This window comes from Prionailurus bengalensis, chromosome B1, assembly GCF_016509475.1.
Source record: "Prionailurus bengalensis isolate Pbe53 chromosome B1, Fcat_Pben_1.1_paternal_pri, whole genome shotgun sequence".
NCBI lineage: Eukaryota > Metazoa > Chordata > Mammalia > Carnivora > Felidae > Prionailurus > Prionailurus bengalensis.
In genome coordinates, this window is record NC_057344.1 from 118064778 (window position 1) to 118081122 (window position 16345).

General features: G+C 36.3%; 1 protein-coding gene across 1 annotated transcript in view; it reads right to left on the bottom strand.

Annotated features, from left to right (window-relative positions):
- TET2 (tet methylcytosine dioxygenase 2) overlaps positions 1-16345 on the bottom strand; it is a 137575-nt gene that overhangs the window by 83644 nt on the left and 37586 nt on the right. Inside the window, 1 exon segment of the mRNA XM_043571292.1 lies at positions 13014-13158. The gene's annotated coding sequence lies outside the window, so the exon portion shown is untranslated.

Consider the following 16345-nt stretch of genomic DNA (forward strand, 5'->3'; position numbering starts at 1 on the left):
TCCACAGTTTAAAACCCTCTCCTATTGCATCCTTTTCCAACTACCTTCTAAACTAATTTGGTGCTTTGTGTACCCTGGTGAAATTATATAGGCCAAATATAAATTTGTACGGGGCTCCATGTAAGAATGGAAGTAATTCTTAGGATAGCACAGTCGTATGGCTCACTTTTGTTTTCCTCCCTAATCTCACATAAAATGTTCCAAAGTAAACAACTTGATATTGATAGATAGCACTTTCCCAACTCTCTCCCTTGTTTAGTAAATCAATGATAATCATTATTCATCTGCCAACCATTTATTGATTACTTACCATGTTCCAAGCACAGTGTTAGGGATCATAATAAGAATAAAAGAGAAGTTCAAGTACTTCAGGAGCTCAAACATCATTAGGTCATTTTCAGTTTATTGGGAAGACTATGCAATTCAAATGTTTCACTGACCCTTCTTAAACATTAAAAAAATATTTGGCTAGGTATCCAATTATATTTGATACGTTTGTTGACTCGTGTTCTGCTTTGGTCCAGAAAACATTTGCATTTACTAAATTTTCATTTTGCCTGCTATAGTTCACAACCATTCCATTTCTTCACCATAAACTCTTTATGGTGTTAATATTGTGTCCCCTATTTTGTTGTCAGTAATCCTATACAAAACAACAGAACATGAAGGGTGGTACTTTCTCTTCAATAAATTATCAATAATGGAGAAAAAAAAACACCCAAGCTTCATTACAAAAAGTAGAAATATGGTTCAAAATAAGGGCTTAATATGGCCTTGATTGATTAAAGTTATGATGGTACTAAAAATATTAAGTATCACTCACAAGAGGACAAAAAAAAATTATTGCCTTTAAGGAAAACAGAATTTCAGAGATGAAAAACAATCACTAAGGTATCTGAGAACAATGAGTAATTAGAAAAGTGTTTCCTTTAATAATTTCTTTAATAACAATGTATCAGTTTATAACAAAAGATTAAAAAGAAAAAAACTGAATTACAGACTTTTTAAAATGGAGGTTGTATGCAGCAGTGGGTAGAAAGTTATTACATAAGCATTCAGAGCATCTGAGAGGTGGACTCAATGCAACCAGTAATTCACCTGCTTACCCTGAAGCAGTCAGCCTACCTCCCAGAACACTCAGGCTTCTCAAAGGCGAGGGCTAGGAAAAACAGAATTAATTTGATTTTCATATTACTTTCAACATCATCCATCCATTAAGTAAGATTAATATATGCTATTTATCCACAGTTTTTGCAAATCTTCTGTAATAATAAAGTTTGAAGAGATAAGTGTGTGTGTGTGTGTGTGTGTGTGTGTGTGTGTGTGTGTGTGTATGTACTCATTCATATATTTCTCTGGGAACTAGTTCATTGGACATACATCTATGTTCAAAATACATCAAGGAATGAAGTTGGGGGATAGTGTTATCTCACAAAATATGCAGCAGTTTCCATGGTCACACAGATCTGGAGGGCAGGAGTTGGTAATGTAAAGACTTTGGATGAAGGTGTCCTGTTAATAATACCATAGTAAACTATATTGGCAGGAATTCAACTCTATCCCCAACTTGGAGGTGACCTTCTATTGCTTTATACTTTGCTTCATATAATCCATGATTAGTAGTCCTGAAACCCCCTCAGTAAAATTAAGTTAAAAAAAAAAAAAGCTCATAAATAAGTAATATCTCCACTTACTAAAGTGCCTGGTTTAAATGTTATCAACTGATAATTTTATCAGCAGAAAACTATTGAGCACTGCAATGGGAACAGAAACCAGCATAGCACCAATGCACACATTATTTATCATTTTTAAATCCTTTTTTTTTTTTGCCTCACATCTGTTGTGTTATTTATTATGAATACATGAAAATATACTTACACATCCAACAAAATTTTTAAGACATACCTTGCATTAAACAATAGAGCAAGCAATATATATTAGTATGAATCATTTCAATAGGAAAAGTTTTCTTCTCCATTATGTATTTGGGGAAAAAAATGGAGCCTCTTCTGGAGAAGTGATTTTGTTTTAAAGGGAAATTTATCCAACTTTTAAAAATATATTGAATGTAATGTTTCCAAATCAAACTCTTGATTTGTAAGTACTTAAATGATTCAGCTGAAAAACTGATTTTATTTTATTTTTTTTTTTTAGAATGATTTTTCCTGAGCCAATTTATTGGGTTGAGCCTTCTTACACAAAGGGACTTCTCAAGCCCATGTTTGTTCTTTCACATTGCCCTAATGTATCTGCTTTATTATTATTATTATTATTATTATTATTATTTTAATATGAAATTTATTGTCAAATTGGTTCCCATACAACACCTGGTGCTCACCCCAAGAAAAACTGATTTGAAAGACAATTCTTCTCAATCTTCTAGGTATAGGATTCATCAACAGGTATTTCAATCAAGTTGTCTCAAGACAATTATCTCATGAACATGAAACACAACAACAGCATCCCAGTGAAGTCAACCTTCTTTCTCTTTTTGATTAAAAGTGTGACCTAGGTGTTAAAAAAAGTGTGTGTGTGTGTGTGTGTGTGTGTGTGTGTGTGTGTGTGTGTATTCATATCAGACAAAGAAGAAGCAGTGTTCTCAGAAAGGAAGTAAATGAAGAGTAAAAAGGTAATTAGATTGTGGTTGACTGAACATATAAAGAGTAGGGACTTAGCAGGTATTTTTATATATAAACATCCCTTTTCTGATGTTGACAAAACTCTTGAAGGAATTTTCCCAAATAGAAATAATGATGAACTGATGCTTAGGGAAACAATAGTGGAAGTTTAAAGCTTAAATACATCAGTTCTAATGTCCTCTAAAAACAAATTCACAGTTCTTCATATCCTTGCCAGTTGTGCTTATTATATCATTCTGACCCTCATATTCTAATGTGACTTAGACCAAACATTCTCAGGTTTCTATGATCTATTATCAGGTGTAATAGCTGCTATTCCTGATAAATTGGTTATACGGAAAATTAAGTCTATCAATGGATCAAAGATGAAAAATGCATTATCTGCACAACCAATGGAACAGTATGTTCCCTCTTCCTAAGCAAAGGCAAACAGAACCACAAATTCAGAACTGAGAAAATTGCCTCTACATGTTCAAGCCTATCTTATTTTTATTTTTTAAGTTTATTTATTTTGAAAGAGTATGAGTGAGTGAGAGAAAGAGAGAGAGAGAGAGTGAGTGAGAGAGAGAGAGAGCAGGGAGAGGCGCAGAGGGCAGAGAGGGGCAGAGAGAGAGAGAGAGAGAGGAGAGAGAGAGAAAATCCAATGCGGGTTAGATCTCACCAACCATGAGATAATGACCTGAATTTCAATCAAGGGTCTGGCACTTAACCAAGACTGAGCCACCCAGGTGCCCTCAAGCCTACCTTCTAATACATCCTTAGGTTCATGATTCATAATTGTGTCCAACTCACTAAACAAAGTCCTTAAAATGACTCCAGTAAGGCCAGGCCAATTCAGTATTTGTCCTTTGTTTAGGAAAGGTGGACAAGGTGGGGGAAGGCTAGGGGAAGAGTGCATGAATAAGAAGTATTCTAAATTTTAGGTAAGATTTTAATGAAAAACATATGACTTGTTCTCTCAATGATTATCCACTTAAAATTATATCAAAATTTAAATCAGTAATATCAAAGACAACACAGAAGTCATCCTCATGAAATGTATGGAGGAAATGAGAAAGGGACAGAAGGGAGCATGTGTTTATAAACAATAAATGGAATGGAAACAGATTTTCATAAATTTGCCTAGGCTTAAAGGAGGAACTAAACGTAAGAAAATGGAATTTAATGAATTAAGTGTTAAAATCTTCAACCCTGATTTAGACCATCACAGTCACAAAGTTTCAATGGAAGAGATTTGGCTTATCAGCTGCTTGTGTGATGAAAAGTATGTTGTAGCTTCAGTGTGATGGGGCAGTGTGGTCTGGTGGGCAAGAAAGTAAGCGTGCCTCAGGACTAGACTGATAGAGGTACAGCACCCAGAGAAGTATAGGGGAACCCTAGGATCATCTGATGGTACCTGAAATACCCAACACCAAAGTTTAATCTTTAAGGGATCTCTGTATGAAAAAGGGATCCAACATTCTGTACCAAATGTACATTGTAGCTCAGCATGACACTAAACAAGTGAAATTTTCTAAAAATGTACTAAATCATTGAGTGGACCATTATTAGAAGAACCCAATGAGGTGCTAGATTAGTCCTTTCTAGGAAGGCAATAAAGAAGAGTCCTACACGGGGGCACCTGAGTGGCTCAGGTCATGATCTCATGGTCAGCTCAGGCCATGATGTCACAGTTCTCAAGTTCAAGCCCTGTGTCAGGCTCTGTGCTGGCAGCTCAGAGCCAGGAGCCTGCTTCAGATTCTATGTCTCCCTCTTTCTCTGTCCCTCCCCTGCTTGTGTGCTCTCTCTCTCTCTCTCTCAAAAATAAATAAAATGTTAAAAAAAAAAGAAGATTCCTGCACGGCATGAGAGGAAATAGTCATTTTCTTTGAGCTTTTAAATACATAACTTTTCTCTCAGATGACAGTAATAGCAATTTTGTAATTTTACAAAATTTGCAATTGTAAATTACAAACTTAGTAAATATTTTGAGTCACATAAATTAAGTAAACTGCCCTTTTTATCTTCTGGCCACTTCTCTCCCCCTTTCTGCCTTAACTGGCCTCAATAGAGATTTAAAGTAGGCATTTTATGATATATTCCAGTTATATGACCCATGTTAATGAAGAAAAGTCTCTTCTACATCATTAATAAAAATTAAAGTTTTTAAAAAATATTTTGATATTATCTTCTTTCCTATATGATCATAACCCCTTCACTCAACCAAAAACTATTAAATACTTACTATGTACTAAGCATTCATTCAAATATGTTTTACTACTTTGCTACTCTAGGAAAACTAATAGAATAACCATCATAGTAATCTCAGTTTTTAAAATGTCTAAAAAGTGACTCACCCTGAGAAGGTAGAACTTTTGAAAATGAAAATTTGGACAACTGAAGTACAAATTAAACAAAGACATCTAGTACATTTTACTTTCAGAAAGTATGAAACTGAATAAGAGAAATAAAACCTTTTTGAGACCATCTGTATACTTTTAATAAATATGACACAAGGCTACACATTTTTTTGTTCTAGGTGAAATACATTTAAAATTCTAAGTGTTCAATTCTGCATTTTAATTGAGAAGATTATTTACTCTCTTCTATGAATTCTTACAATCTAGAAAAGCTATGGATTCTAAAAAATCACTTTACTCTTTGGTTGGAGAACCTGGAGCTCAAAAATCTTTCCAAAAATGCTCTCTAGAGATCTAGCATATTGATTTAGCCCTGCGAGCTTGCATACAATCCCAGCTATGTCCTCCTAATACCACAAAGCACCTGGACAGCAATGCCAAACATATGGCCTCCCATAGAGCCTATACTGTAAAGTACACTGACCACTTTTCTCCTCCTCCCTGAGACTGAAAAACAGAACAAAACAAAAAACTGCTAGATAAAAAAATCTATCAGCAACTAAACTTTCTGAAATTTTCAAAACATTTCCTGAATTCACGTTTTTTTACTGAACAAAGGCTTGAGTGTATATATTCATTAAAATTATCACCCAATAGACATTAAATATCATCTACAACAGCTTTCAAATTTCTCTTCCTAGAGTGAAACATTTATGTTCATCAAGACTACTGGAATTAGGGGGCGCCTGGGTGGCTCAGTCGGTTGAGTGACCGACTTCGGCTCAGGTCATGATCTCATGGTTTGTGAGTTCGAGCCGGGCGTCGGGCTCTGTGCTGACAGCTCAGAGCCTAGAGCCTGCTTCTGATTCTGGGTCTCCCTCTCTCTCTGCCCCTCCCACATTCATGCTCTGTCTCTCTCTGTCTCAGAAATAAACATTAAAATAATAATAATAATAATAATAAAAGACTACTGGAATTAGAATACTGAATACATCCCTAAAGTCTCCCAAAATAGCCAACAAAAGCACAAATCCCAATAGTAATACATTTAATTTGGGTAGGATTCTGCAGCAGGGCGGTATATTTCAGGCATCAAATGTTACTTACACAGGTGTTAGTTACAACTGAGTATGTCTGGGGTTCAAGCTCTGAAACAATGTTAATTTTGTATATGATATTGCTATGTCAAGTTCCAGCTACTCACCTTCCCCAGTTCCTTACCTCCCTGCCTCCCATCCCCAAATGGGGCAAGAGTTGTATCTATTTTAGTTAGGGACTGGAGGGGACAAAGAAAAAATAAAAGATATGAAAAGGTTCACAAAGTGAGTTGTTTTGAAGAGTGTGATTGAGTGCCTACTATGTAACCAGACACTGCAAGCTCTTAGGAGTAAGAAGATAAGGCACAGTCTTTGTCCTAGAGATTTCAGTTTGTAGAGAAATAGACACAAATGACGACCGTAAGTATGGTGTTTGAGGAACACGAGTGCTACAAATATGAGGCTTGGCTGATGAGAAACCTGAGCTGGGTCTTTATGGAAAAGGGGGAGGAGAGGGGCAGCCAGTACCAAGGCTTGAATGTGTAAAATATAATGTTATGTTCAAGACATATAAAGAGTTAGGAATAATTACCTCACAGAATCTGAGGGACAATATGGTGACATGGAGGTTGACGAGTAATTAAGAACCAGATAGGGATATCAAGTGCACAGTCCATTTTCTGTAGGCTAACTGTTTTCCAAACTGAGTATTTTAGGTACCAGGGGTTCACAGAGCTGTTCTGGACCACACTAGCTAAAGAGGGGGTAAGTAGGTGACCCCAAGAGCCCCACATTGCATCTGTCTCTGCATGGACCACAAGAATTCCATTATAATTTTAAAAACTTTGTGGGTTGGTGTTGGGGGGAGCTTCCTACTGCTTTAGCAAAGTTTAACAGTGGGTATCCATCAAAGGGCATTAAGGAGGAGTGTACATGGTTAGATATGCACTTAAGAATGAGCATACTGGGACACTTTAAATTGACCATAAGAGAAAAAAAAAGGGGATAGAAGCAGAAGGAACAATCAGGAAATGATTAATTCATGGAAAAAGTGAGCAAATTCTGAAAAGAAGTAAAAGTTACGGATATGCTGGATTTAGGGGTATGGGTGGAAAAGAAAAGCAGAAGTTCTTGCCCAATGAGTTCAATATTCTCAATAAAGTAGGAAGCAAGCTGGCTAGGGGGATTTAAGGAAGGATGTTACGTGAATATGTGTGTGTACACATGCGTGAGTATGGAGGAGATTCAAGATCTTGAGAATGGCCAACGTTTTTTCTTTTCCTTAAAGTCCCTCCAGACTCCCAGCAAAATTCAAGGACTGTGCATGCCTTTGAGAATTACAAAATTGCTACACACATATACAACATTAACTATACGATCACAGATTCTCCAAGAAACCCATTAATTGTTCTACCAATCTTCTCAACATTAAAAAAGCCAAGATAACACATTACAGTAGTCCGGCTCCTCGCTCCCACCCCTCCCCTGCCCATCAGTGGTTTCACTTTCTGCGATTTTGGTTATCGACGGTCATCCACGATCGAGAAGCAGATGATCTGCCTTTTGACTTATGGTCACAAGGTCAGTAGTAGCCTAACGCTATGTCATAGTGCCTACGTCATTCACCTCACTTCACCACATCCTATAGGCATTTTATCTTCTCACATCATCACAAAAAGAAGAGGGGTGAGTATAGTACAATAAGGAGAGAGAGGGTACATTTATGTAACTTTTATTACAGTATATTGTTATAATTATTCTATTTTTAGTTGTTGTTAATCTCTTACAGTGTCTATAAATTAAACTTTATCATAGGTATGTATGTGTAGGAAAAGAGAGCATATATAGGATGCCACAATTTCAGGCATCCACTGGGGATCTTGGAACATTTCCCCCATAGATAAGAGTAGACTACATTATTTCACATTTTGAGAAAAAGCTTTGGTCAGATTAACATCTGTAAATATGGGTAAACATTAATAATGTCTTTATTTGCATTGCAACTTTCTTTCAGAAGACAAAGTGTCTTCACCAAGACTTTCATTTCTGCTTAAATATCCTATGAGATCAATAGAGACAACTGATACTTCACTGTTTGATGGGGAAACTGAAACAAGAATGGTGAAAATAACCTTCATAGTGTGTAGTCTATTTTAGCATGGCTTACCCGTTCTAAACACATAGTACTGGTCACATGTGGATAGCTGTTAATGCAAATAAAAAATGCTACAGTGCTATTTGTGAATTCAGGGATTGCCAAAGTTCTTAGCAGAATCCCATGAGAATGTCAATAGTTTCTATAATTCAGTCTCTTGGGACATAGAGACAATGAGACCAATCTGGGCCTTAAAATATACACCAGATAAGGCTTTCCCATGGTTAAATTATGACTTGTATCATAATGTGCCATGTGTAATGGAGAGAGTAAAGAAACAAAGAATTGTAGCACTACTATAAAATTTCTATAAATAGAAAAATAAACATTTTCCTTCTTTAAATACACTTCTGCACACTTGCTAGATAATTACATTTTATTAAAAAGAAGGAAGCAGTAACAGATGGGTAGGAGAGTAATAGTTTGAAGACAACTGCCTTAGATGATGTCTAGGATCTATTTTTGTTTTAAAGTCCTGTGACTCCATGGATAAATCAATTGGGTTTGTTAGAATAAGGATGATGGGTTTCAGTTCATAAGACTGGTCTGAAAGGAAAGGACACTTGGAGTCTTAATTTTCAAGTCTAGGTGATTTAAGTTTGAAATAAGAAAAGTGATTTTTTTCTTCTGAAAGATAAACAGAAAAAAATGCAATATTAGAGATAAGTGTTCTGTTTCCAATTATTGATGAAATAGAAAGATGACTTATTTTTCAATCAGGATACATCAACCGTGACGATAGGTAGGAGAGGATGACTAAGAATGAAGCTTCTAAATGAGTAGGGTCTGTTTCGTGAGAAAGAGTGAACATGTCCATATTAATTAGAGGAATGGCTACAAGAGAGTTCTAATGGGCAAATCCAAACCTTCTAACTCCTTTCTCCACAAAAAAGATGGCAAAATACAAATCACTAACATTTCTTACAGATGACAGGGAGGTGCAGTAGGTCTCAATATGGCCACCTGGGGCCACGTTTTGCCAATAGCTAACGGTCACTGATATGACCGTTAGGAAGTCATGTGTCATGTCTGGGTAACTTTTAGTCTGCCATAATATTAGCCAATTGGACTAAGGTGGTATCTAATGGCCCACTTTTGAGCAACACTTTTATGATTCTCTGTTAATCCAGCTTGGTGTAAAAAGAAAAAAGGCAGATTCTCATGCAATTTTTTTTTTGTGCCAAGTTAATATTTACATGGATTCCAATGCACAGGGAAAGTTGCTCTTAGCAATTCAATTCAGCCTGTCAAACACTGCATGGACTTTATCCTTAGTAGTTTTAAGGACACCTACAGTGGGTTATCTCACCTCAGTCACCATGAATTCAGATGCACAATATGCCCTAATATCCCTATTCCCTTTAATGCCAACACTTAATGGGTCCTTTAAAACCTGTAGAGAAACCTTTGACTCTTCTTCTGTATCTCCTAATGGCAATTAGTGATCAAATCCTCAGGATTTTCCCTATCAAATCGATCTTCCTTTTTCAGTCCTATCTCTAATATCACAATCCACGTTCTCAACCCACTCCTGAATCACTTCAGCCACTTCCGCCATCTCCATACTCTGCTAAACTTGTATTGTTAGTGACCTGAATGCATCTTTCTACTCGCCTGCTTCCATTGCTCCTTGCTATTTGTATGATGGCACGTAATAATCTTTAGCCTGGACTTAGGGCTTTCCAAAATTTGGCCTCACCTGCTTTTCTAGCTTCTTTCCCACCACTTGCCATCTCTATACCAGATAGCCTCCCATTGCCTTCTTCCCCCTTGTCCTTTGCCTAGCCCTCCTGCCTTCAAAGCCAACATCCTTATTTCACTCCTTATTTCAAACATCTTATGTTTCTCTTCCACTTCTCCACTAGGATGTCATTCTCCATTTGGTTTGTTGTTGTTATTATTGTTTTTATGGCTGATAGTGTGAGGGCTATGGAACTGTGATGTCTAACAATAACTTTTATTAGAACTTCTTCTTTGGAGATTTTCTTTCAGCGTTATTTTTAAAGTGCACAATGTGATGATTTTCTATCTATATACATTGTGAAAGGATTCACCCTCCATCAAATTAATGAACATATTCATCACCTCACATAGTTTACCTTTTTGAGCCTGTGAAAACACTTCTGCTCTCTTAGCAAATTTCAATTATACGATACAGTGTTGTCAACTATAGACAACATATTATACATTAGATTCTCACACCTTCTTCATCTTATAACTGAAAGTCTGTATTCTTGTGCCACCTATCCAATTTCTTCCTATCTTTCAAGATCCAGGCCACCATCTGCCATCATCCTTTGTGAAGTCCTCCTCTAACTGTTTTAGTCTAGATAGACCCTGCTATTCCTTGAACTTCCAAAGTTCTTACCTATATCACTTATATGGGTATATCACTTACAGATGATATATGATTTAGCCATGTAAAATCCTCTGGTTCTGTCTGAATCATTCTGTGAAAACTTCACACTCCTCTAGGTCTTTGTGACCTTCTCCTCTCCCTTTTATTCCCCATATGACTTTATGGTCTGTTTGTAAAATTATTATTTTTTTAGGTTTTCACTCAAAAAATAATCTTCTCATGAGGTCTTTCCTGACTACTCCATCTTTAATTGCTACCTCACCATCTCTCCAATTTTCTTTTCCTGTGCTAATTTTTTCATGCTTAGCACCTCTTGGTATTTAATGTGCTATACATTTTTATTTATTTATCTTGTTTATGTCTACCACTCTAGATTCTAAGCTAAACAAGGACAGGGACTTTTACCTTTTTGTTCAGTAATGTACCCCAGTTCCTAAAGAGTGCCTGGTACCTGACAGGTGCTCAAGAAATACATTTTGATTAAATTCATTATTTAAAACTGAAAGCAACATTAATAACATTAATAATAATGAACAACTGCTAATATAAAATTTAGAATTTACTTCTGCCAGGCCCTGTATATATTATCTACATATGTACATATATCCATATATGTATATAATCCCATTATTATTATGACCTATTTTCCTCCTTGCCAAATAAAACAGGACTTAAAGAGGTTAAATAATTTCTCCAAGAACACAAAGCTAATAAATATTACTAAAAATAAGTCCTAGGTTTATTTACCACTGAAAATATCTCCTAGGCTAAGCTTATCTCACTATAAAAAGCTAAATGCAAAATAATATTCTTCTTTGGATTTGAGGGAAGACCTCTTCTGGGAGTTAATTGTGAAATCTCTCTCTCTAACAAATAGCTAATACTTTAATTTCTTCTTTTCTTGTTAGTAATTTCTCTTACATTTTTCCCTAAACTTTGCACTTCCTTCCTTACCTATCCTTTGTCTCTGAGGAAAGTTCTGTTATGATTTTACTAAAGAAGTAAAACTTCCATCTTCAAAATGCATCTCAGTTCTCATGTAAAGGTCAAGTACAGAATGAGTAGCCACAGTCCTCACAGTGAGGTAAAGCATCCATTTCGGGAGGAGGGGAAAAGCAAAGAATGCTTTATTCATAATTACCTAAGATTTTCCAGCATGAGAGGGGAAAGAGGAAGTCTATTTTCAGTGACAATGAATACGCTAAAAATATTAGCATGCAAGGGGAAAATTTTCATTCTGAGAGTTAGTAGTGCTGAGTTCTCTTTTCCTTACAGAAGTGACTTAAAATTCCCAGAGCAGAGAGGTAATCTAGGCAGATGTACTTGCCTTATGTCTTGAAAATGGCAACATCTAGGAATCATGGGAGTTTAACTGAGGACACACTGGGAAGGATTTCTCAGCCCCAGGTCAGTCTCTAAGAAGTATCAAGTGGCAGAGTGGATACTTATATCCTCAGGCATCTAGAGTGAGGGCAGAGATTACAGCTACACAGGCCTTTTAGAAGATTTGTTATGCTGAATGCATAAACAAGATTCAGTGAAACTGAAAATGAATTACCTGCTAAAAGAGTTACAAAAGGAAAAAAAAAAAAAGACTCATTCTTTTTTTTTTTTTTTTTAACTTAACCTCCATTTTCTTTCCAACAATGCCCCTGAAATTTTAACTGACTTACTTATAGTACAGGCAAAGGTATACATGAAATTCATTCTGATGTCCATCTTAAATATTTTGGAAAAAATATCAGTTCCTCACTTTTGTTCATCTATACAGATGGTCTGATAAATAACCTTTAGGTTGGGACACTCATTAGCCTGTCAGTGGCATTAAGAACAAATTGATCTTTATTAACATCAGTGTAGATGAAAAAAGTAGTTGGTATCTCCCTCTCTGTCAGTACCTCTATTTATAGTTTCAGAAAAATCATGTGAAAAATTACATAGGCCCTCCTGATATCTGCCACTGTGTACTCTGGTTCTCTGATAGTTTGGTGGAGCTAAATTATCATGAAAACTGGCTGCCTAGGTTTAGTAGGTGCTCATTTTTCTGGTCAGCAAATAACCACAAATAATCAGGGTTTTTTTTGGTCCTAACAAATTGAGACAAAGTGGCCATAAGTGAGGTACAAATGGGGAGGAGAAATACTGTGACAAGTGGTTATAAATATCATGTTTCTCCATGCTTATAGCTATTTTTGAATGGCTCTTTTTAAATTCAAAGACACTGAGAATATGATGAAAATCTTCTTTTTCTCCAGAAAATTTTATATATACACATACACGCATATGTACATACAAACATACAAGTCAATACAAAACTTCAGGGAATTCATAGGTCATAAAATCCAACCCATATGTCCAAAGCATAGATAATTAAGGTATTTGAAGGAATACAGAAAAATTTAGAGTTGAAGGTTAGAAGAGAGACTATTAGGAATAAATTTATATTCCTTAGAAACCAAGAACCAACTGTCCCCAGTGTCTTACCAGCAGTTCTGTCCCTTACTGCTCCTCCTGGATCATGGCCTGTTGGCTGCTGCAAAGCCCATCTCCTGCTTCCAAGGGTGGTAACTCAACAGGAGCAAGGGCGAGTAGACAATCTTGAGAGGGTCTGCTGATGATGTTGGCCAGCCTAGAAAAGACACAGAGTTTGAGTATTTTTAAGTTGGCAAAAAGGAACAAGAAGTACATCTAGTCTGAAAGCTATTATGTAAAGTTTAAAAAGTTATAGGTGTCCATAACTAGATATTTTAACAGCCAGTGGCTGTTAAAAAATTCAGGGCTGGAGGATATTTCTCAAAGCCGTGAAAACTCCCAAATGCACCATAATGTAATACTAGTTATTTGTAGAGGACTTTGCAATGCCCCCAGGACCTCTGCCTAATCAGCAATTCTCATATCTTGATCATGATAATCAATTAGTCTTGGGACCCACTGGCTTCATTACTTCATCTACTGAATCCAATGGTTCTCAGCTTTGTTTGCAATAGTATCACCTGCAGGAAAAGCTGAGGCCTCATGCGCAGACATTCTGATGTGTTGGGCTAAAGTGTAGCTTTATTTCCCAGGTAATTCTAAGGGGCTGCCAGGAGTGAGAATCATTAATTTAAGGCCTTATACTTATTGAGATGCAACACTAACTTAACTTATAAATAGCAAATGTTGATATAGAATATACTACATCAAGCCAACGTGCTAAATCCTATGAAAAAGGTAAAAGCATTATAATATGTGGTCCCCATGCTCAGGGATTTTATTAGTCAAAAGATTGAATATAAACTTTAATATGATCACCTAACAAGACACATGCTTTGAAAATATAGCCAAGTGAGGCTTCAGTAGTCTAACATGTAGTGAAAATCTTGGATGCTTCAAAAGTAGAGATGACCATGAATTTAAATAAGGGAGAAAGTTTAATGCATGAAGAAAGTCACCTGAGTTCTAAGGGCAGGGTGAAAGAGAAAAGACAGGAACAGGGAAAGAGCATTGTTTTCAGGCAAGGACACAGCTTCAAGAAAAAGTGCAGCAAATTGAGGGAGACTAAAAAGTCCATTCTGACTGATGGCTTTCCATTAAGGAGCATTAGAAGAATATGAAGAGGCAGATTTGAGCCAGAATGTAAAGACTAGTGATAAATGGCTAAATGAGTTGGGCCATTTTCTGGAATATCTGGGAATAGTATGTGGAATAGTACTGAAAGCTGTTGAAGGCCCATGTCCCAAGGGGTTCTAGTAAATTTACTGGGTTCTTAGTAAATGCCAGACACTGTGCTTGATGTACTACATATGTTACCTCATTTAACACAAACATCTGGTGAGGTAGTTATTATTATCCCTATATTACATAATAAGAAGGGAGGACACTTGATTTTCTCACAATTCCATAGCTAGAAATAGTAAGCCAAGACTATAGACATGCTGTTTCTTTAGAAACAAGGCATCATAAAAGTTGTGTATTGAGTTTTTAAAAATTGAGATATAATTCACATGCCATAAAATTAATTCTTTTAAAGTGTACAATTCTGTGGGTTTCAGTCAAAAAGTTGCCATTGTTGCCACTATCAAATTCAAGAATTATTTAATTATTTATTTTATTTTATTTATTTAAATGTCTATTTATTTTTGAGAGAGAGAGACAGAGACAGAGCATGAGCAGGGGAGGGGCAGAGAGAGGGGAAGATAATCCGAAGCAGGCTCCAGGCTCTGAGCTGTCAGCATACAGCCCGATGCGGGGCTTGAACTCACAAACTGTGAGATCATGACCTCACCTGAAGTTGGACGCTTAACCGACTGAGCCACCCAGGTACCCAAATTCAAGAACAATTTAATCACTCCCCAAATAAATCCATTACCCATTAGGAATCAGTCCTCGTTCATCCATCCTCCAGCTAATCCCCCTTCTGTTTCTGTGTATTTACTTCTTTTGGATATTTCAAATAAATAAAATCATTCAAAATGTGGGTTGTTTTATGTCTGGTTTCTTTCTTTTAGCATAATTTTTTCAAGTTGATCTATGTTTAGTGTGAATCAGTACTTCACTCCTGTTTATGGATGAATAATATTCCACTGTTAGGAATACCACACTTTATTCATGATGGATATTTGGGTTATTTCTACTTTTTAGCTATTATAAATAATGCTGCTATGAACATTCATTTACAAGCCTTTTTATATTGTGGCCAAATATATACAACATAAAATTTAGCATTTTAACCGTATTTTAAGTGTATAGTTCTGTAGCATTAAGCAGTCTTATTGTTGTTATGCAACCATCCATCCTTATCTAGAAATTTTTCATCTTCTCGAACTCAAACTCTCTGCCCATGAATCAAGAACTCCCCAGGGTGCCTGGGGGGGGGCTCATTCAGTTAAGCATCCAATGTTTGGTTTTACCTTAGGTCATGATTTCATAGGTTGTGAGTTCAAGCCCCACATCAGGCTCTGTGCTCTGCACTGAGATTGCAGAGCCTGCTTGGGATTCTCTCCCTCTCCTTCCTTCTCTGCCCTTCCCATGCTCATGCATACTTTCTCTCTCTCTCTCTCTCAAAATAAATATACCAAAAAAAAAAAAAATCAAGAACTCCCCAGTCTCCCCTCTCCCAAGCCTCTGGCAAACACAATTCTACTTTTTGTCTCTATGAATCTGATTATTCTAGGTAACTCATATAAGCAGAAGTATATTCGCCCTTTTGTGACTGGCTATTTCATTTAGCATGTCTTCAAGATTTGTCCATGTTGTAGCATGTGTCAGAATTTCTTCCCTTTTTAAAGCTGAATAGTTTCCATTATATGTATACACCACATTTTATCTACTCATCTGTAGATGGACATTTGTGTTGCTTCCACCTTTAGGCTATTGTGAATAATGTTCTTTGAACATAGGTATTCACTATTTGTAAGTTTTTGTGTGGACATACATTTTTAATTCTCTGAGAAGTGGAATTCCTAGAAATGGAATTGCTGAGCCATATGATAATTACGTATTTAACCTTCTGAGGAATTGCCAAACTTCTGCAGAGTGGCTATGCTGTTTTACGTTCCCGTCAGCAATGTATGAGGGTTCCAATTTTTCCTTATCGTCACCAACACTTGCCATTGTCTTTTTTTTTTAAAAAGTCATCCTAGTAAGTATGAAGTAGTAGAAGATTTAGCTTCTAAGTGATTAATACAAGATACGGACTTACTGCAGTAGTTCAGATACACTGAACAAGAGGTGAGTCTGAACAAGAGGGTGGCAGAGGAAATAAAATAAAATGATCAAGCAGGGAAATATTACTGATTGGGAAAGGAGTGGATATTTACTAACATTCTAGAAATAGG